The sequence below is a fragment of the Hyperolius riggenbachi genome, chromosome 6, assembly GCF_040937935.1.
Source record: "Hyperolius riggenbachi isolate aHypRig1 chromosome 6, aHypRig1.pri, whole genome shotgun sequence".
In the NCBI taxonomy this organism is placed as follows: domain Eukaryota; kingdom Metazoa; phylum Chordata; class Amphibia; order Anura; family Hyperoliidae; genus Hyperolius; species Hyperolius riggenbachi.
Window position 1 is genome coordinate 18,667,025 of NC_090651.1, and position 21,093 is coordinate 18,688,117.

The 21,093-nt window shown below is 46.6% G+C and overlaps 1 protein-coding gene across 13 annotated transcripts in view; it reads right to left on the reverse strand.

Annotated features, from left to right (window-relative positions):
* Positions 1-21,093, reverse strand: part of CAMTA1 (calmodulin binding transcription activator 1) — a 1,857,772-nt gene that overhangs the window by 1,206,921 nt on the left and 629,758 nt on the right. The window contains exon 1 of one of the 13 annotated variants that reach the window (XM_068238937.1): positions 11,896-11,955. The exons of the other annotated variants lie outside the window; for them this stretch is intronic. The gene's annotated coding sequence lies outside the window, so the exon portion shown is untranslated. Of the gene's footprint in view, positions 1-11,895; positions 11,956-21,093 lie in introns of those variants that run through there. 13 annotated transcript variants of the gene reach the window in all.

Here is a 21,093-nt window from a genome sequence, read left to right on the forward strand (position 1 = left end):
CGTACCCTATGCCCCCCTTCACCACAGTATAAACATAGTTGTTCCGACAATCTCCGTCTTCTCTCCACTTGGGTCAATTTAGACCGACCGATCTGCATCGGCTCAGGTGGAGGCAAGACCGGAGATGATGAGACAGAAGGAGACGGAGTTACTAGGGGTGCAGCGGGAGGCACTGTGTAAGAGGTCGGCCTAAGCCGATGACTGCCCCTAGTCTGTCTCTGATGGCGTAGCCTACGGTCGATTCGAATGGCCGATGAGATGGCCTCGTCGACTGTTTTGGGTTCGGGTTGGCTTAACATTAGGTCGGAGACCTCATCTGACAACCCAGACAGGAAGTAATCTAACAGGGCATAAGTGCCAAACCTGGCCGTAACTGACCACCTACGAAATTCGGCCGCGTAATCCTCGACTGGACCCCTGCCTTGCCGTAAAAGTTTGAGCTTCCGCTCAGAGGATGCAGCAAGGTCAGGGTCGTCGTAGATTACGGCCATGGCCTTAAAAAATTCCTCTACCGAGGTCAGAGCAGTATCGGTAGAAGGCAGGTTGTATGCCCATGACTGGGAGTCACCAGACAGCAAAGTTTTAATAAAGGTGACCCGTTGGGTCTCAGTCCCCGAGGATCGGGGTCTCAACTCGAAATACGATAACACTCTACTCCTGAAATTCCGGAAGTCAGACTTGTGGCCGGAAAATTTATCAGGTACAGGCATACGTATGTCAGTACTAGGAGAGGATCGCACTGAATCAACTGACGTCTGGAGGGTTTGCACAGAGCCTGACAGGACATCAATCATAGTCTTGTGGCTACCCAGCACTTGGTTGATGTTTTCCACCGAAGTGGCAAGTGCGCCCAGACGGTCAGTATGTGCGTCCATTTGCATTTTTTAGGTCTGGCGTTCTGTAACGATCGGTGGGCGCAGAGAGTATCTGATTACCGGTGATCTGCAGTATCGCCGGAAATACAGATATATACCAGATTATAAGTGATCTGCAGTCTCACCGATAATCCGATATACAAACTAACCTCTGTTCGCCTGAGGAGAGTGTAGTGTTTTGGTGTAACAGTAACACTAGGAGGCCTAGGCCTCAGTGCAGCAAGGAGAACTGCACGGATTCCTTCCGCAGACCTGAGCTCTCCAAGACGGGAGGAGTCAGACTGACAGTAGGAAGGAAAGTCCGAGAGTGACACTCAGGAAGAAATGTCACTAACAGGACTGGGAACCGCCTCCAATCGTGAGGTCGGTTCTCGAGGTCAGACAAGCCAGGTCGTACACACACGGACAGATAAAGTACAAATACAGTAGGCAAAGGCGGAGTCAAAGTACAGGCAGGGTTCGGCAACGGGGTATCAGATATATCGGGGTACAAAATCAGGAGGCAGAAACAGAGTCTAGGAACGAGCCGAGGTTCGGCAACAGAGTATCAGAAATATCGAGGTACAAGGTCAGAGTTCAGGAGGATAGTCAAGGCAGGCAAAAAGTTATAACATATAATCACAATCAAACTAGTACTTTAGCTATCAAATATCTAGCTAAGTGTAGGATTACAGCTCCAGCTGGTCCCGGCACACTTCAGGATCTGACTACGGATCTGGGTGCTCCCACGTATGTGATCGCACGCCAGACAAAGAGCAAGTGAACAACCAGCAGTATATATACTCTAGGACCTTTCCAGGACCTCCCTAATTGCTGGTCCAATGAGAGTAGTGGAATTTGTCAGCTGACCCAGCTGGTCAGCCGACACCCTTCTAACTGCTACTTAAACTCTGCCTTTCTGCTCGCGCGCGTGTAAGTCTGAATCTTGGTGGACTATCAGTCCCAGCCACACCAGTACTGTCATGCAATGTATCTAGTGCGGGGGCCGCCTCTGATGCGGATTCCGCCGCACTGCCTATGCGGCATGCAGCGTTTTTTCCGCGTTGTGACGCCATGCTGGACGCGGAAACAGCCGCCTCACCTTGAGAGACGGCGGCATTTCCGCGTTTCCTTACACCCGAGAAATGATGACCTTTTGAACCTTTCAGCACTGCCCTGTTATCTGGAGTGTTTGTTCAGCCAGATACCAATATTTTGGCTTCTAATTTCTTTTCGGGACTTCAGTATTGGTTTATTAACCTCCCTGGTGGTAATGCCGAGTGTAGCTCGGACTAGCCGCCAGAAGCTCAATGCAGAGTATAGCATGCAGCGGGCGCTTTTACTCACCTCCCAGGGGATCCAGACCTCGGTAGCTGTTCTCCTTCCTGTCCTCCGAGGCTCTGAATCACTATGGTGAGATCGCCGTCATTGACCTCACAACACAGTTACAGTGCCACCTGGAGGATGGAGGTAAAAATTGCAGCGCTGGAGCCCAGGGAGGTGAGTGAGAGCAGGGGCTTCTGCAGACTCTGGCGGCATGATTCTTTTTCCTGATTTTAGGGTCTGAAACTTTTTAAAGAGGCCTTAAAATCCAGACATAATCATACCGTTCAGGGAGATTAATAGTGATGATCATTGTTAACCCCCCTTCGACCGCGAGCAGCCCGATTTCATTTAAATTTCGATTATGAGTAGCTATGTACTCACTCGCTATTCGGTATTATCACCACTAATTATTAACACTTGAAATAAAAAAAAAAAAAATAGAACACAGACAATTTTCTTAATAGAACTGGTACTATATGTTCCTATGTTTATCTCATTATCTCAACATGTCACATGTCACTTCACATAACAGCAGAGTTTAATCCACTGTGGGGTTGTTGGCCCACTTATGATATCCCACTGGAGGTAACTGGAGATCCTTACTGCCATTTTAAGGCACCCACTGATGATACAATCTTGATTGTACAATCTTAGGAAATCTAGCTAGCAGAAAGGGAAACTCAGTGAATATACTCAGATTGCATAGGTAGTCCATTGGGAAGATTGAACAATCAAGACTGTCACCTTTAATGTGCCCATTAACAATCCAATTTACTTAACAATCTGTCTGATCCGATCGCTGCGATCATCAGAACCGATCGTTCAGGCCCAATCTGCTCAGACTAAAAGAATCGTTCCGAAATTCCGATAAAAAAAACATGATCAATAAAATGATAAACGATCAACTTTATGGTCGGTCGATCGTTCAAGAGATTGCACCATTAATGGGCATCTTAACTCTTTTACCAGAAGTGTTTCATGCACATTTTACCACAGTGATTGCCAGCCTATAACTACAAGGCCAGATTTATATTTTTTCTGCTCCAAGGCCAACTTTCTTGCAGCTCCCCTTTTAGAGCCGGGACAAGTTCCTCCAGCACCCAAGGCTGAAACACCAAAGTGCGCCCCTCCATCCCTCCCACCCCAGCTGTCACACACTGATTGCTATCACACTAAGAGGCTCCTCCCCCATCCCTCCCACACTGATTGCTATTACACTAAGAGGCTCTTCCCCCATCCCTCCCACCCCAGCCGTCACACACTGATTACTATTACACTAAGATGCCCCTCCCCCATCCCCCCCACCCCAGCCGTCACACACTGATTGCTATTACACTAAGAGGCCCCTCCTCCATCCCTCCCACCCCAGCCTCACACACTGATTGCTATTAGACTAAGAGGCGTCACAGGGTCTCCAATCTCCCCAACAATCTCCAGTTATATGGCTTGCAGCCACTGCCATGTATCCCCTTTTCTTATTTCTCTCAGCTTCAAACACAATAAGGAAATGATAACTGAGTGAGTTGTGCTCCCCTCCTACACTGCGCCCTGGAGCCTCTCTCGCCTCTGCCTCGGCCCAGCCCTGTCCCCTTCTATGTGCAACATCCCCCTCTTATTCCTTTTGCAGCCTCCTATCCCATTCATGTACAGTAGCCCCCTGTAGTGATATGTTGTTCTTTATTTACAACCTCTTTATTCCATTTGCAGCCAGCCTCTTCTTCCATATATGGCAATCCCTCTTCCATGTCAAGCCGCCCCCTAGCCATCTGCAGCCCAAGACCCGGACCTCTGAGGCCTTTCTGGGAATCTGTCCCTGTAATATCTATACAGCTTTTAAAAAACTGGATATCTGCACAGTGGCGTTCCTACCATAGGGCGGCATGGGGCGCCCCGCACCGGGTGTCGGGCGCCCCAGGGGGTGTCATCAAGGCCCCCACAGAGGCCTGTGCCGGCCGGACAGGAGGGGGAAAGCAACCCGGAAAGGAGGGGTGGCGGGGAAAGCGGCGGGGAGGGGGGCCGGACCCCCCACCTCCCTCACCTGGGTCCCCTCCTTCTGGCGCTTCACCCTCCTAATTAGCAGCAGCTTGATGAGCGGGCAGGAGCGGGCGGAGAAGACTTACTCACCTACTTCCTGCGTTCCAGGCGATGGCAAATAGCGTCATCGTCACCTGACGCTGGTCTCCACCTTCTCCACCGCCCACTGTGCTTCCTGATTTGCGGAAGCACAGTGAGCGACAGAGAGACCAGCGTCACGTGAGGATGACGTTATGCGCCATCGCCTGGAGCAGGTGAGTAAGTCCTCCCCGCCCGCTTCGCTAAGCTGCTGGCTGCTGCTAATTAGGAGGGGGAAGCGCCGGAAGGAGGGGACCCCGCCACCCCACCTTCCAAGCTTCCCTCATACCGGGGGCCACTATGCTACACTGGGGGCACCTATGCTACACTGGGGGCCACTATGCTACACTGGGGGCCACTATGCTACACTGGGGGCCACTATGCTACACTGGCGGCCACCATGCTACACTGGGGGCCACCATGCTACACTGGGGGCCACCATGCTACACTGGGGGCCACCATGCTACACTGGGGGCCACCATGCTACACTGGGGGCCACTATGCTACACTGGGGGCCACTATGCTACACTGGGGGCCACTATGCTACACTGGGGGCCACTATGCTACACTGGGGGCACCTATGCTACACTGGGGGCCACTATGCTACACTGGGGGCACCTATGCTACACTGGCAGCCACTATGCTACACTGGGGGCCACTATGCTACACTGGGGGCCACCATGCTACACTGGGGGCCACCATGCTACACTGGGGGCCACTATGCTACACTGGGGGCCACTATGCTACACTGGGGGCACCTATGCTACACTGGGGGCACCTATGCTACACTGGGGGCCACTATGCTACACTGGCGGCCACTATGCTACACTGGCGGCCACTATGCTACACTGGCGGCCATTATGCTACACTGGGGGCCACTATGCTACACTGGGGGCCACTATGCTACACTGGGGGCACCTATGCTACACTGGGACCACTATGCTACACTGGGGCCACTATGCTACACTAAACTATACTGGGGCCACTATGCTATACTGGGGCAACTATACTAGCTATACTGGGGCAGTGGCGGTGCCAGGGGGGTGGTTTGGGTGCTGAAGCACCCCCTAATATTGTCCAAGCACCCCCAGCGTGAACTGATTTTCGGCGTCTAATAGACGCTGTGTCAGTTCACTGACAGCAGCAGCCCGCAGCTCCAACAGCGGCAGAGCAGGGCTACAGTAAAATGGCGTCCGAAGCCCTGCTCTGGAGACTGAGTCTGCAATGCAGGGCTTCGGGCGCCATTTTCCCGTAGCCCTGCTCTCACCGCGGGAGTTTCAGTTGCTGGCTGCAGAGGATCGTGAGAGCTGCGCGCCGGACGGAGGCCGGGACAGGAGGTCTGCTGCTGCTTCAGGTGAGTAAATTTTTATTTAATTTATATTAGCAGGTGTATCGACTGTTCTGGCCAGGTCTGCTACATGATTGAAGTGTTTTCTGGCCAGGTTGCCACATGATTGCATATATTTTCTGGGCAAATCTGCCGACATGATTGCATGTATTTTCTGGGCAAATCTGCCGACATGATTGCATGTATTTTCTGGGCAAATCTGCCGACATGATTGCATGTATTTTCTGGGCAAATCTGCCGACATGATTGCATGTATTTTCTGGGCAAATCTGCCGACATGATTGCATGTATTTTCTGGGCAAATCTGCCGACATGATTGCATGTATTTTCTGGGCAAATCTGCCGACATGATTACATGTATTTTCTGGGCAAATCTGCCGACATGATTGAACGTGTTTTTTGGGCAAATCTGCCGACATGATTGAACGTGTTTTTTGGGCAAATCTGCCGACATGATTGCATATATTTTCTGGGCAAATCTGCCGACATGATTGCATGTATTTTCTGGGCAAATCTGCCGACATGATTGCATGTATTTTCTGGGCAAATCTGCCGACATGATTGCATGTATTTTCTGGGCAAATCTGCCGACATGATTGCATGTATTTTCTGGGCAAATCTGCCGACATGATTGCATGTATTTTCTGGGCAAATCTGCCGACATGATTGAACGTGTTTTTTGGGCAAATCTGCCGACATGATTGAACGTGTTTTTTGGGCAAATCTGCCGACATAATTGAACTATTTTCTGGTCAAATCTGTTCACATTACGTGTATTTTCTTGAGAAAACCTGAACAATTATGTGAATTTTCTGGGGAAAGGCCCACTGTCTTTGTGTTGCACTTTTAAGGGGAACCCGAGGTGAGAATAATATTGGGCTGCAATATTTATCTCCTTTTAAGCAATACCAGCTGCCTGGCTGCTGTGCTGGTCCTCTGCATCTAATTCTTTAAACCATAGACCCTGAATAAGCAAGCAGCAGGTCAGGGGCTTCTGACAATATTGTCAGAACTGACAAGATTAGCTGCATGCTTGTTTCTGGTGTAATTCAGTTCACTACTGCAGCCAAATAGATCAGCAGGGCTGCCTATTGTTTAAAAGAAAATGAATATGGCAGCCTCCATATCACTCTTATCCCGGGTTCACTTTAAATTAGTTAGCTCTGCCCTCATCCGGTCATGGCCACGCCCATTTTTCGCCGCGGCGCGCAATGCGCGCCGCATGTTATAACCGCACCCATTTTTTGTTAGCTATACTGGTGCCACTATACTATACTAAGGACAACTTTAGGGGGGGGAGCGAGCCTACACCTGGCATTACCCGCCGTGTCACGTTTAGCATGCCACATTTGCTGTTTTTTTTTTTTAATGGGGGGGGGGGGGGGGGTGTCTTTTTAATACCCAGCACCGGGTGTCAAATGCCCTAGGTACGCCACTGTATCTGCATCATGGTATGCTATGCTGGGACTTGCAGTTCACCAGCCCGAAGATCAGCGAGGCAGAGAATAACCACACACCTTTCCAAATCAGATATGCCGCAGGCAATTAATGACCACTGATGCCACGCTTTATAGATGAGGAAAAAAACATGGACACGGCGGGCAGTCATTCATGTTGTGGATCTTCGTATTGGCCTTTTGCAATACTATCCCAAAACCGTAGTCCCCGCTGCGCCTTCTTTCTTAATTACACCCACACAGTGCAGAAATAATCACTGGTTTCCATGGAGAGGACAATCTATATATTGAAATGGCTTTTTACACCAAGAGAACGCAGGCAATGAAGAGACACTCTTGTCTGGCACAAGTTTTTGGCTGCTTCTGGCTCCCTCTGGTGGTCGGCAGCGGGCGACAGTCCAGCCACAGACATCTGTGAACTGGCCGGTGCCGGGTCTGGTGTGATCGGCTGGACGTGGTCAGGGCCCGGTGTGCAGCTGTCAGCCCAGGAAGGTGTGATGTGAGAGCAAATGAGGCAACCATTGTCTGGCTGTTATGTATCAACAGCAATAACGGCGGGCGGCGGAACAAGGCCGGTCGCAGCGGATGACAGCGGGCCGTTAACCCCTTTCTTACCGCACTAGTGAAAGGGAGATGGTGGATTTTCCTGGCAAAAAGTCGGTACAAAAGTCATCTCTCCAAGATAAACAGAGACAGCAATAAACAAACCTGTGGGAATTTTGCAACTGTCCCGCATTCCCTATCCCGAAAAATACGGATTAAAGGACCACTATTGCAAAAATCTTAAAATGTAAAATACATGTAAACACATTCAAATAAGAAGTATGTTTCTTCCAGAGAAAAATGAGCCATAAATTACTTTTCTCCTATTTTGCTGTCACTTACAGTAGGTAGTAGAAATCTGATATAACTGACAGGTTTTAGACAAGCCTATTTCCTCATAGGGGATTCTAAGGGCCCGTTCACACTATCGCGAATGCGCATGTGTTGCCCGCATGCGGATTCGCACAGCCGATGCAAGTGGATGGGCCTGTTTCCACTTGTCAGTTTTGCTGTGCATTTTTCTGTGCAGGATTTTTCTGCACAGCACAGCCCTCAGAATTCGCCTGCGTGTGGAATGCAGGCGAATCGCCGCTAATGTATTTAATAGGGAAATCGCATGCGTTTTCCACATGCATTTTTGCCGCGAATTCGCATGCGATTTCGCATAGGTACCCAAGTTAATTCACACAGACAGTGACATGGTTAAAATCGCATCACCCTAACCTATGCGAAATCGTGGCAAAAAACGCATGCGGAATCGCACCCGCATGCGATTTGCCTGCGGTGATTCGCCGGCGATTCCGCAACGCAATAGTGGAAACGGACCCTAAGGGTTTTGTTTAGTTTCAAATGCACAAAGTGAATGACAGTTGCTCTGTCCAACTGCCAAAAAAGTGTGCAGCGCGCAGGGAGACTGGCCAGCATCTTTTGTATAAATGCTTTTCAGGGAGTGTCTTTATAAAAAAAAGAAAAGCCTAGCTGAGAATCCCCCATGTAGAGATGGATTAGCTCAAAACCTGTCGGTTCTGTCAGATTTTGGTGCCTGGAGAAGATGCGTTTCAACAACAGGCTATATGGGAAACACTCCCGCTCTCCTGCACAAAAGTAGGTCCCCTTACCAAAATGGATCCAACTGATTGGTTACAGACTGACAATTACCACTGGATGCTATTTTTTAAAAGTTTTAACAGAGACAACAAGAGACTGCAACAAATATGACATTGCTTTGTAGTGTGGTAAAGAGAAATCATTTTTATTGTTGTCCTTTGTTCTTAAAGAGGAACTGTCGCGAAAATCTTAAAATTTAAAATACATACAAATAAGAAGTACATTTCTTCCAGAGTAAAATGAGCCATAAATTACATTTCTCCTATGTTGCTGTCACTTACAGTAGGTAGTAGAAATCTGACATTACCGACAGGTTTTGGGCTAGTCCATCTCTCCATAGGGGATTCGCACCATGGATTTATTATTTATAAATACATTCCCTGAAAAATCTTTATACAAAGATGCTGGCCAGCTTCCTTGCTCACTGCACACTAATTTGGCAGTTGGACAAAGCAACTATCATTCACTAAGTGCTTTTAAAAATAAAAAAAAAACCCTGAGAACCCCCCCTATGAGAAGATGGGCTAGTCTAAAATCTGTTGGTAATGTCAGATTTCTACTACCTACTGTAAGTGACAGCAACATAGGAGAAAAGTAATTAATGGCTCATTTTACTCTGGAAGAAACATTTGTTTATGTTTACATGCACTTTAAATTTTACAGTTTTTGGTCCTTTAAGCTGAAATGGGCACGCAGTCAAGGTAAACGTTTTGGCTTCCTCTGCTAGCCACCCACCTGCAGGGGGCAGGTTAGAGGAGGTGGTAGCCTTGCCCCTACATGCCTACTAGGGCCCAGGCATTATTAATAATTACAAAAACAAACAAACTGTAGAAAAAAACAGCTTTTTTATTATCTGCGATAAATGTCTTTTCAGGACGATATAGGAGGACTTAGCGGAAGTTCTCGCACGGCCCTGTGAGCAGAGAAGTTCTTTCATTGCTGCCACTATCGGAATCCAGGAGGATCATTAGTAAACAGGTTAAGTACTCAGGAGCCTGTAGGGATTTATTCCTAATATATCAGAGAGATGCATCCCAAATAAAATTATAGCAGGTTAAATAAATTGCAGGAGGTTGTTCCACAACAAGGAGGCGCAATGTAAACCTCTTCAAGCCGTGTTTACGGGGGACAAAAGTTGACTTCACGGTTTTCATGTCTGGCGCACACACTCGGTGTGACGCCTGCACGTTAGACGGGGAAATTATTCAGCGAGAAACGTTTAGTATTTCTCACGCGTTTCACTCAATTTGATAGTTGGCATTCACGCTTTAAGTCATTAGGAATGAGGTGCGAGGCAGCGGCTGTGCAGGAGGGGTGGAGGAAGGGAAATACGCTCTTTTGACGGCACGCAGATGTGTATGGCTGAAAAGGACATCCTATCGTCCCCTGTGACATCACCTGACCCTCACCACTGTACAGATCTTTAGTCCTGTGTGCCCAGGGCCGGTTCTCTCATGAAGCAAGGTGAAACACTTGCATCAGGCGCAGAGATTACAGGGGCAGCATGTTTGTACTGTGTTTATACTTACAGGATGCAGTCTGAGTAGGAAGAGAAGCGATAGGAGAGCAAGCAAGGTGAAGAGGTCATCACTGGGGACAAGCAGCTTGTTGTGCTGTGTGAGGAGTCTGACAGTGAGTGAGGAAGGGGGAGGCAGGAGAGCATTTTATGTCATGTTTTATGTTTATGTTGTGTACGTTTTTTTGTACGTTTTTTGTGTGTTTGCGTTTTGTATGCATTTTTTCACTAGGAAGACAACAGTAAGCAGAAATACATTGCAAACATTTTTTTTTAGCAAAGACGCATGAAAAACGCATACCATTGCGTTTCCATTGACTTTCATTATGTGTGTTTTGGATGCGTTTTTGAATATTATGCAAAAAAATGTGTTTTTAAAAACGCATGTATTAAAATGCATAGAATACACATATGCGTTTTTTTTCTGCAGCCCATAGACTCCCATTAGCAGCAAAAACGTAGCGTTTTCCGCAAAGCTAGCATTTCTGCTATGTGTGCCCCTAGCCTCAAGCAGAAGTCTCTTCCCCTGCTTACACCTCTCTGACACTGCAGACTTCCCTTTCCCTGCGTACACCTCTTTGACACAGTAAATGTCCCCTCATCTGCTTACACCTCTAATATACTGTTGATGTCTCCTCCCCTCCTTACACCTCTTTGACACTGAAAATGTTCCCTTCCCTGCTTATACCTCTCTGACAGTGTGACACTGCAGATGTCCGCTCCCCTGCTTACACCTTTCTGACACTGCAGATGTCCCCTCCCCTGCTTATACCTTTCTGACACTGCAGATGTCCCCTCCCCTGCTTACACCTTTCTGACACTGCAGATGTCCCCTCCCCTGCTTATACCTTTCTGACACAGCAGATGTCCCCTCCCCTGCTTATACCTCTCTGACACTGCAGATGTCCCCTCCCCTGCTTACACCTCTCTGACAATGTAGATGTCCCCTCCTCTGCTTACACCTCTCTGACACTGCAGATGTCCCCTCCCCTGCTTACATCTCTCTGACACTGCAGATGTCCCCTCCCCTGCTTACACCTCTCTGACACTGCAGACCTCCCCTCCCCTGCTTACACCTCTTAGATACTGCTGCTGTTCCCTCCCCTACTTACACCTCTTTGACACTGAAAATGTTCCTTCACCTGCTTACACCTCTCTGACACTGCAGATGTATTTGGCAGTTGGCAGGTTTTGATGCTCCATATCAATTGTTATTAGACCTTGAGGGGGGCCCAGTGTAAAACTTGCACTAGGGCCACAGATGGATTTAGGTATAATGGGGCCCTGGGTAAACATTAATACTGTACTAACCGTAAACTTGTGACCTTGACACAAGAAGCTTGGCACCTGGACAGTATCCCAGTCTGACCCTATGGAAGCACCGGCCCTGCCAGGGGCCCACAGCTGCACCATTGTCAATCAGATGCTAATAATGTAAAAATTGTGGCATCCAGCCATGAAGACTAGCGTCAGATTGTTGAATATTTGGGCTATGAACTGTTTTCCCCTCACTCTGTACAAGTCCCATTCTTACGCCAGTGTAAGCGGAGTGAAAATCAATCTGTTCTCTGCAATGTGGAACTTTTTGGACTTGAGCTTCAATTATCTAATAATAAACTGGGCGACACAAACCTTCCTCGTCAGTCATTTTCCAGCAGCGAGCAGAAATATTTTTGTCCTTTTTTTCTGACAGCTGTCTTTAAAACGCCAACTAAGTTCATCCAACAAGGTTCTTTCTGCTGCACAAATTGTATTACTTCTGGAAAAGGGAAAAGTGAGAGCGACAAGGAAAGAAATTGTTAGCGGCTAGACCGACTTTCTTCCCAGAACTCTGAACACATTCTGAGATTCGGTCTTCACTCTTAAAGGCTTACAATAGCTGCCTGCTCTGCACTTCATACAACTGCAGTAAATCAATTTATGCTTCTGTGTTATAAAGGGAACTCTGATTGGCCACAGCATTAAAACCGCTGACTGGTGAATGATCACCTTGTTACATCGGTGGGAGATATTAGTAAGTGGCTTACATACAAAAAAGGCAGCGAGGAAATTTGAGGACCGAAAACAGTGGCTAGTAGAATATTGTCAGGCTCGGATTTACATCACAGGAGCCTATAGGCACAGATGTCCTGTTACCCTAGACTCCGCCCACAAGGATCCTACAAAACCCCCTCACACCCAACTGCAAGTGTGCTGGCTGTCCCAGCTGCCACTTCTCCCTCACTTACCTTGTCCATCATAGGTAGCTACAGGTGCCTCTTAGCATTAGGTAGCCAGAGCTCATTTACACACCGCTTAGGACTCTGCATAGGAGGAAAGGAGGCAGGCGCTCTGGGAGGGGAGTGAGACGCCTTTCTATCAGCCGGCGCCTGTAGCACGTGCCTACAGTGCCTTATGGTAAATCCGGCACTGAATATTGTTAAAATTACCATATTCTACTATTGGGCACAGGGGCGTATCTGGGTAATACAGAGCCTATGGCAAACACTGAAATTGCCCCCGCCCCCCTTCTGGTCAGAAACCCCCTTTCCCTTTAAAAAACAGCATCCTTTCTTGTGTACATGTGTTGTGGTTGCCTGTGTTTTTTGGCTCGGGATATTGCTGGAGTTACCTTTTTAGAAATAGCTCTTCTTATTTCCTCTCTGTCCTCTTTTCTAATACTAAGCCAAGTGCGCCCTACATTCATACATTAAGAAGCCATGTTCCTCAGATAACAGAATTAATCTGATTTTAGATCTGAGTGACAGAGAGGCATGGGAGCAGGTATGGCGGATCAGCACAGGAGCAGGCATGGTGCCCATGGTGCTGTGGCGCCCATGGCATGAGGCATCCCTGCACCCCTCTAGATACGCCTCTGATCGGGCAGTGGTAATCTGTAAATAGAATATCGATACATTATACCAATATTTTAGAAACGCTAAATCTAACGTTATTCTCACACAACCCCTCCCTCTACCTCTAACCTACCCCCAACCAATGCCTAACCCTAACCGACTTCAAAACCGATGACTACCCCTAGCAGACCATCTCCCTACCGCACTCCCTAACTGACCCCCCCATTGATGCCTAACCCTAACTGACCCTGCACGCATGCCTTTCCCTAACCAAATGATAACTCTGGTGGAGGTGCCCGAAACAGTAGCAAGAAAAAGTATGTGAACCCGTTGGAATTATATGGATTTCTGCACAAATGTGATCTGATCTTCATCTTAGGCCCGGTTCACATTAGCGTTCCAGGTCCAGCTTCCCTGGACCCGGAACGCTCCATACACAGCGGATGGTGAATGGATACATTGTTAATCAATGTATCCATTCACACTCGTGCGACGTCCGGATCCGATCCGGGAACGCAGCTCCGGGACGATCCGGCTTTTTTTCCAACATGCTCTATTTTTCAGTCCGTCCCGGTGCAGCTGCGGACCCGGGCCGGATCCTGACCCGAACATGCGGCCATGCTGTGCAATGAGAAACAGATGTTTATCATCACACTGGCAATAGGACCGGATGCTTCAAGCACCGGTCCTATGCCACTTGGGGGGCCCGGACTACACGCCGGTATCCTCCATGCTTGCGGTGCCTTTCTGGCACTGCAATGTATCTAGTTCCGGCTACTTTATTGTAGCCGGAACTGATAAATTCCGGATCCGCAACTTGTGGCCACCGCAGAGACCCGTATGGTCTCTTTGCGGCCCCCGGACCCGGACCCCCGGACACTTGCGGACTCGAACCGTAAGTGTGAACGGGGCCTAAGTCACAACAAGAGACAATCACAGTCTGCCTTAAATTAATACCACACACATCATTAAATGTTTCCATGTTTTTTTGTTTTTTTTAACACACCATGTAAACATTCACAGTGCAGGTGCAAAAAGTATGTGAACCCCTAGAATAATGGACTAAGTCCAATCAATGAGATGAGATTGGAGGTGTTGGTTACCTTAAAGAGACTCTGCAACAAAATGTTCAGCCTTATTTCTTCTATCTTATAAGTTCTTATACCTGTTCTAATGTGGTCTGTCTTACTGCAGCCTTTCCTAGTTGCACAGTGGCTGTATTATCTCTGTTATATAATGTAATCTTCTTTCCTTTCTCAGCTTTGTCTGCTCAGGCAAGAATGTGCTGCTCTGCTGTGATAGGTAGAAGTTATACACACCCTCTCCACGCCCCCTGCAGGCTCTGTATGAGTCACAGACTGAGTTTCTCTCAGCCTATCACACTCTGGTTAGCAGCCATGTTTTTTGTTTGTAAACACTGGATACAAATGGCAATTACAAGCCAGGATTGCAGCAGGGAGTGGCAGAAACAGCACAGAGGGGCCCAGGAGAAAATAAGGAATAGAACGGTATGCTTTTTATTGTAAGAATTTTACAGTACAGATTCTCTTTAAAAAAAAAAAAAATAGGAGAAGGAGGATAGATACACTTGTTTACCTCATCAGTTTCCTTTAAAGTGGACCTGAACAGGACAGAAGGAAAACATTGAGAAAGGCACTCTGTATGTAGTTAGATAATTTAGCCTGTATAATTCCCCCTCATCTGTGACTAATCACAAGTTGTTTTTTTATCCCTCAGCTGTGTCAGCTGGGTGCCTCGGCAGAGCAGCTAATTTGTAAACACAGGATGTTAACCCTACGTCTGCTTCTATGAAAGCAGGAAATAGACTGTATCAGCTGTAACAAAGAAATGTTTTTCTTTAAAGGTTATTATGCTGTGGCTTATCTTTTAGAACAGAGAGGAAGTTCTGAGTTCTGGTTCACTTTAAGGAGAATAGACGTTCACTTTAAACATTGTTTCTTTTTTTGTGGTTATTGCTCTTGGAAGAGCTGGTGGCAGTATGGTGCGATCTGATTGGTCGCTTCGAGTTACAGTACTTCTCTATGTTTTCTTTGTGCACTGCCTTCCCCGATAAGCCCTCTGTTCCCTCCCCCCGCTCTGTTCAGCGCTTTCTACTGATTCTCTTCCCCAGAAAGGCGTCTTGTCTTTACATATTAGGAACCACATCAAGCGCATGACGGCCGCATTGAAATGAGCTGGTTACTAACATAAGCTGAGAATAAAGAGGAGACAGAGAAAGTTCAGCACTCTTTAATGTGGCAAGGTTAAAAGAAGTCCGCTGTCACTCCCAGAGGATGGAGTAATTGAATTAAAATGAGAAGTGGGTTATGCTCGGACTCATCTGAACTAGAAAAGGACTTTGACACCGATCTTGAAACAATGGCCGCTCAGACTGGCATAGTGGTGCGTCTGTAGTTCCCTCCACCCTGAAAAGAGCCTCTGGCCTCAGACGCGGCTTTGATTTCCTCTTATTTGCATAAATGAAAGCCAATATTAACCACTTAGGTCTATCTGGACGGATATATCCATCCAGATAGCCTGCCCTGCTGTAGCTGAGCCGGGCACGCTCCCTTGCGTGCTCCCACCGCCTTCCGCTGCCCCGGAGATCAATGAATGGGAACACCCATTCATTGATCTAAGGCTCAACACACACCATACAATCTTGGTTGTTCAATCTTACCACTTTATTGCAGTATAAGAGCTTATCCAATTAATCATTTAAGGTATTTTCAATCTGTTGGCCCTTATACTACATAGATTTGGTAAATCTGTACAACCAAGATTGTATGGTGTGTGTTGAGCTTAAGCGAGAGCTCTCGCTTACAGGATGAAAAACCCCAAAATGACTGTGGCCATCTTGTGGCCAAACAGTAAAACTACAGCTACATACATTTTTTTTAAAAACTAAACACAACCAATTACATTTAAAATTACCTGTTTACCTCCCCACTCCAAAAAAAAACAAATTAAAAAAAAACTACAATTAAAAAAAACAACAACAACATAAATAGTTATCTAAGGGTCTGAACTTTTTAAATATGCATGTCAAGAGAGTATATTACTATAATTTTTTTAAAATTATACGCTTGTAAATAGTGATGGACGCAAATTGAAAAAATGCACCTTTATTTCCAAATAAAATATTGACGGCATACATTGTTATAGAGACATAATTTAAATGGTCTAATAACCGAGACAAAAGGGAAAATAAAATACATAGGTTTTAATTATGGTAGCATGTATTATTGTAAAACTATAATGGCTGAAAACTGAGAAATAATGAATTTTTTCAATTTTTTTTAATATTCCCGTTAAAATGCATTTAGAAAAAAATAATTCTTAGCAAAATGTACAACCCAGAGAAAGCTTAATTGGTAGTGGAAAAAACAATATATAGATCAATTAATTGTGATAAGCAGTGATAAAGTTATTGGCGAATGAATGGGAGGTGAAAGTTGCTCGGATACATAATGTGAAACAACACTGAAGGCTGAAGTGGTTAAAGTGAAACTCCAGAAACACAGACTCATCAGTATGCATCTTACATTTAATCATAATAATATAAACATCACATCCACTAATTTAATAGCACTGTAGGCAAGCCTTACATCAGGCAGCGACAGGGCCAGGCCGAAGCAGAGGCAAGAGAGGCTACAGCCTCAGGGCGCAGTGTACGATGGGCGCATAATTCACTCAGCTATCATTCCCCTATTGTGTTTGAAGCAGAAAGAAATAAGAAAAGAGAATACATGGCAGTGACTGCAAGCCGGATAACTAGATATTAAGCACTTAAGTACCAGCAGTCTCTGCCTCCTTAAGCACCAGAGACCGCTAGTACAAGAAACGGCGGAATAACGACGAATACCGACGAATTGCCGCACAAGAGTCCACACCACACGCCGGGAACCTCAGCTATCCACTCTGCCGTCTCTATGATGGCAGAGTTCCTGTGAGCCGGTCTGCCTATCAAAGTAAGCCAATGGGAGCTGCTTACGTTGATTAGCAGGGTCAGGAGCCAATGAAAGCGTCCCCTGACCGGATCACAGGGCTCTGCCGTTATAGAGAAGGCAGAGCGAGTAAACTGCGGCGGGGAGACAGCGCCGAGAACGTGGCGTCGGTGTATTGAAAACTATGCCCTGGCAGCCAGATAGCCATAAAAACAGGGCATAGATTTCAATTAGCGCGGTCCTTTACTAGTTAAAGTGGATCCGAGGTGAACTTTTACACATTGCATAATTGTGTTCCTTTCCTATTGTTTATAGGGCATTCCTAAAGCCAAATACTTTTTTGTTTTTGTTTTTATACTCTAATTCCCTATAAACTAAACAAGCCACGCCCACAGCTTTTCAGAGAGCCTTGGCAGTAGCAAGGGCTCATGGGAGCTCAGTCTGGGCAGGAGGAGGGGGAGGTGTTACTAGCCATTGATTTCAGAGGCAGAGGGGAGGAGGGAGGAGGAGGGGGGATTAGGCTGATGGCTCAAGATACAGATAAGCCTGCCTCTGTGTAATGTTTAAAAACAACATGGCTGCTGTCATTGTATCACAGGAATAAATAATCATATTCTATTAAAACTGTTTGCAGCAGTATTTGCTGAGTAAACCATCTAAACTTTAGATAAGCTCTATAGACAAGTTACTTGTTATACTTAGTTTTGCATTTCGGATCCACTTTAAGGTGTTGGGGGCCCTGGGGCGCCTTTTAGTCTAATAGCAATCAGTGTGTGATGGCTGGAGTGGGAGGGATGGAGGGGCGCACTTTGGTGTCTCAGTCTTGGGTGCTGGAGGACCTTGTCCCGGCTCTGTGCAGCGTGTCCACCTAGGAGTGTCTTCCCAGCAGGTCTGGCCTGGGGAGGAGTGATGTGATGACATCATCACACTTGGTTCACTTATTTCTTTTATTTATTTAAGTATTTATATAGCGCCGACATATTATGCAGCACTGTACAGAGTATATTGCCTTGTCACTAACTGTCCCTCAGAGGAGCTCACAATCTAGTCCCTACCATAGTCATATGTATGTATCGTGTAGTGCATGTATGATCTAGGGCCAATTTTTGGGGGGGAAGCCAATTAACTTACCTGTATGTTTTTGGGATGTGGGAGGAAATCAGAGTGCCCGGAGGAAACCCACGCAGACACAGGGAGAACATACAAACTCCTTGCAGATGTTGACCTGGCTGGGATTCGAACCGGGGACCCAACGCTGCAAGGCGAGAGCGCTAACCACTATGCCACCGTGCTGCCTACAAGCCTGCAAGGGGTGTGGCTGAAATTTTGTTTAAAGAGGAACTCCAGTGAAAATAATGTAATAAAAAAAGTGCCTTTATTTTTACAATAATTATGTATAAATGATTTAGTCAGTGTTTGCCCATTGTAAAATCTTTTAAATCCCTGATTTACATTCTGACATTTATTATTACATGTGACATTTTTACTGATGGCAGGTGGTAAACAGCTATTTCCCACAATGCAACAAGGTTCACAGACAGGAAACTGCCAAGAGTACGTACTCAGAATTTCTTTGTGGGAGGGGTTTCACCACAATATCAGTCATACAGCGCCCCCTGATGGTCTGTTTGTGAAAAGGAATAGATTTCTCATGTAAAAGGGGGTATCAGCTACTGATTGGGATAAAGTTCAATTCTTGGTCGGAGTTCCGCTTTAAAGCAAAATTATAAGCCAAAGCTAAAGAAAACCTGAGGCGGAACGTAACAGAAAAAAAAAAATACATGTTATCTGCACCAGCTCAGCTCCCTGATTAACATTAGATGTTTTACCCTCACTAAATCGCATTGAAGATTCCAAAATGGCCGTGATCCTGGAAGTACTTGAGAGCAGTGCAGGAGAGGATCTGAGTTCTGGGCATGCTCAGGGGTGTTCCTAAGGCTGCGGAATATGTTGACGTTTTATAAATTAATAATAATAATTTTAGGTACCCTTTAAAGTGGTATTACAGTGCAGAAATTTTAATTTTGAAAACCACTGTAATGTGTTTGCTAAACTCACATCTATATGACCCTGACTTACAATCATCTTATTTATAAAGATACAAGTAATATAAGTTATATCCTACGAGCTGATGACCCGGTGTTGCCCAGGCATGTATTTGGTTGTTGTTGGCTCCGCTTTTTCTAACCATGACACACAGACACTCAGTGACCAAGTTTGTGCGCTTTCTGGTTCCTGGCATCAAAAATGTGTGAGTGGAAGCAGTTTATGCTGTAGAGACAACAGATGCATTCAAAAAGCCAAGTCTAAAAGACAACGATAAGATCTGATCTGTCATCCTGTCTGTTTATCCGTGGCTCTCCGATGTGGACAATGTCGGTCTTGAGTCACAAAAAGCTCAGGTATCACGCCTAAAAGCTTTGCACGTGCAAACTAGGGTGCTAAGTAGTTTGCATGTGCAAAGTTGTTGCTGTTCGCTATTTATAAGGCCCCTAGACTCTCTTTAGCCCCTAGTCAGCTGCCTAGGTTTGCCTTGTGGATGATCCAGCTGTGCCGCCCGCGCTCGTCAGTCACATGCCCCTGTTTTTTCCCGTTAGGAAGAGTCGGACGTTAGCATGCAGTAACAGTCGGGGAGATACATCACAGTAAAGTATTGATGAACTTTCATATTTGCATTCAGGGAAAGCTGCCTCCAGGGAGAGCGCAAAGCTTCAATTCAACTTCCCATTATCATCAGCTGCAAGTTCAACCTTGTGGATACACAAAGCTGTGTGCCGCTGATTTAATGTCCCAGGGTGCGCGGAGACTGATGGCCCCTCCGCACGTGAGGAAAGGACAGAAAAACGCTGCACATTATCTGCTGTCATCTTCCTCTGAACCGCTAATCTATGGAACCCAGAGGTGAGGTTTGGCGGATCACAGGCCGTACTCTTCATCAAACCTCAAATGCAATTGTTTTCAGCCTCCTTGTTTTGTCTTTCTTATTAGATTCCTTCTTGATGGTTAAAGAGTAAGAATCCTTTAAAAAAACACCTTTTACTCCTATTAACATATCCAAGTTTGCAAACATAAGCGTTCCTTTCCTCTCAGCTACCGTCCTCGGAGAGGTGCCCTGAGATCGGCGATTGATTTCTTCGGGTTTTCCGCAAGGTTAAGCCGACACGAAGCTCTGGGGTGTGAAACAATTAGCAAAATCTGAGGTGTAAAAGAAAAGAAATGATTTTGTACTGTAAAATATTCCTAAAAGAATGCCGGTGTCCTGTGCGGACTGAGATCAGGGCTTGATGGGGCTTGCGGAGAGGCATGTGATCACTCTGATCAGGTGACAGATTTGCAAGGCTCTGATTTGTCACAATCAAGCGCTAAAGCAGGAAGTGATTGTAGCAAATCAGGGTGTTGCAGTTTCATCAGCTGATCAAACAGATCACATAATTCTACTTGAACTGTCGTAGATGAGAGCACAGGGCCGGCGCTACCACATGGGTAACTTCAGCAATTAACCCAGGGCCCTGAGCTGAGTGCTGTGCCCCCCCCCCCACCTTCAACCCCCCCTCCCAAGGTCTCCCCCATCATGCTCCCAAGGACCCCTGCAGAGCCTTTGTCAGACTAGCAGAGCCTTTGTTAGACTAGCATTTCACCTGTCCTGGCGGGCACTCCTTCATTGGCCTGTGGCTTCATGCACTCCCGTCTTCATCCTCGCAGGGGAGTCTCTCCTTCTCTCCTCCAAAACCTGGAGGCACTCCAAACCTTGGCTATCAATCCCTTCGGCACTGTACTGGCCTGAGGAAGTGGGCCTAGTTCCACGAAACGTGTTGCCCATTCTAATACATTTTACTGACTGTTGTGTTGACTGTGTGACTGTTGTTATTGAGGTAAGCCACGTCCCTCTTTCTCGTTTTTAATGGTTTTTAACTGAGTTTTTTATACCACCGGGTGCCTCTTTCCCCAATTGTGCTGTTTACACCCCCAACCGTTCGAGTTTGGAGAGGTCCTTCCAAGCTCCACATGGTGGTTGCAGTTGTGGAGGCAAGCAAGTGTTTTTTCCAAAG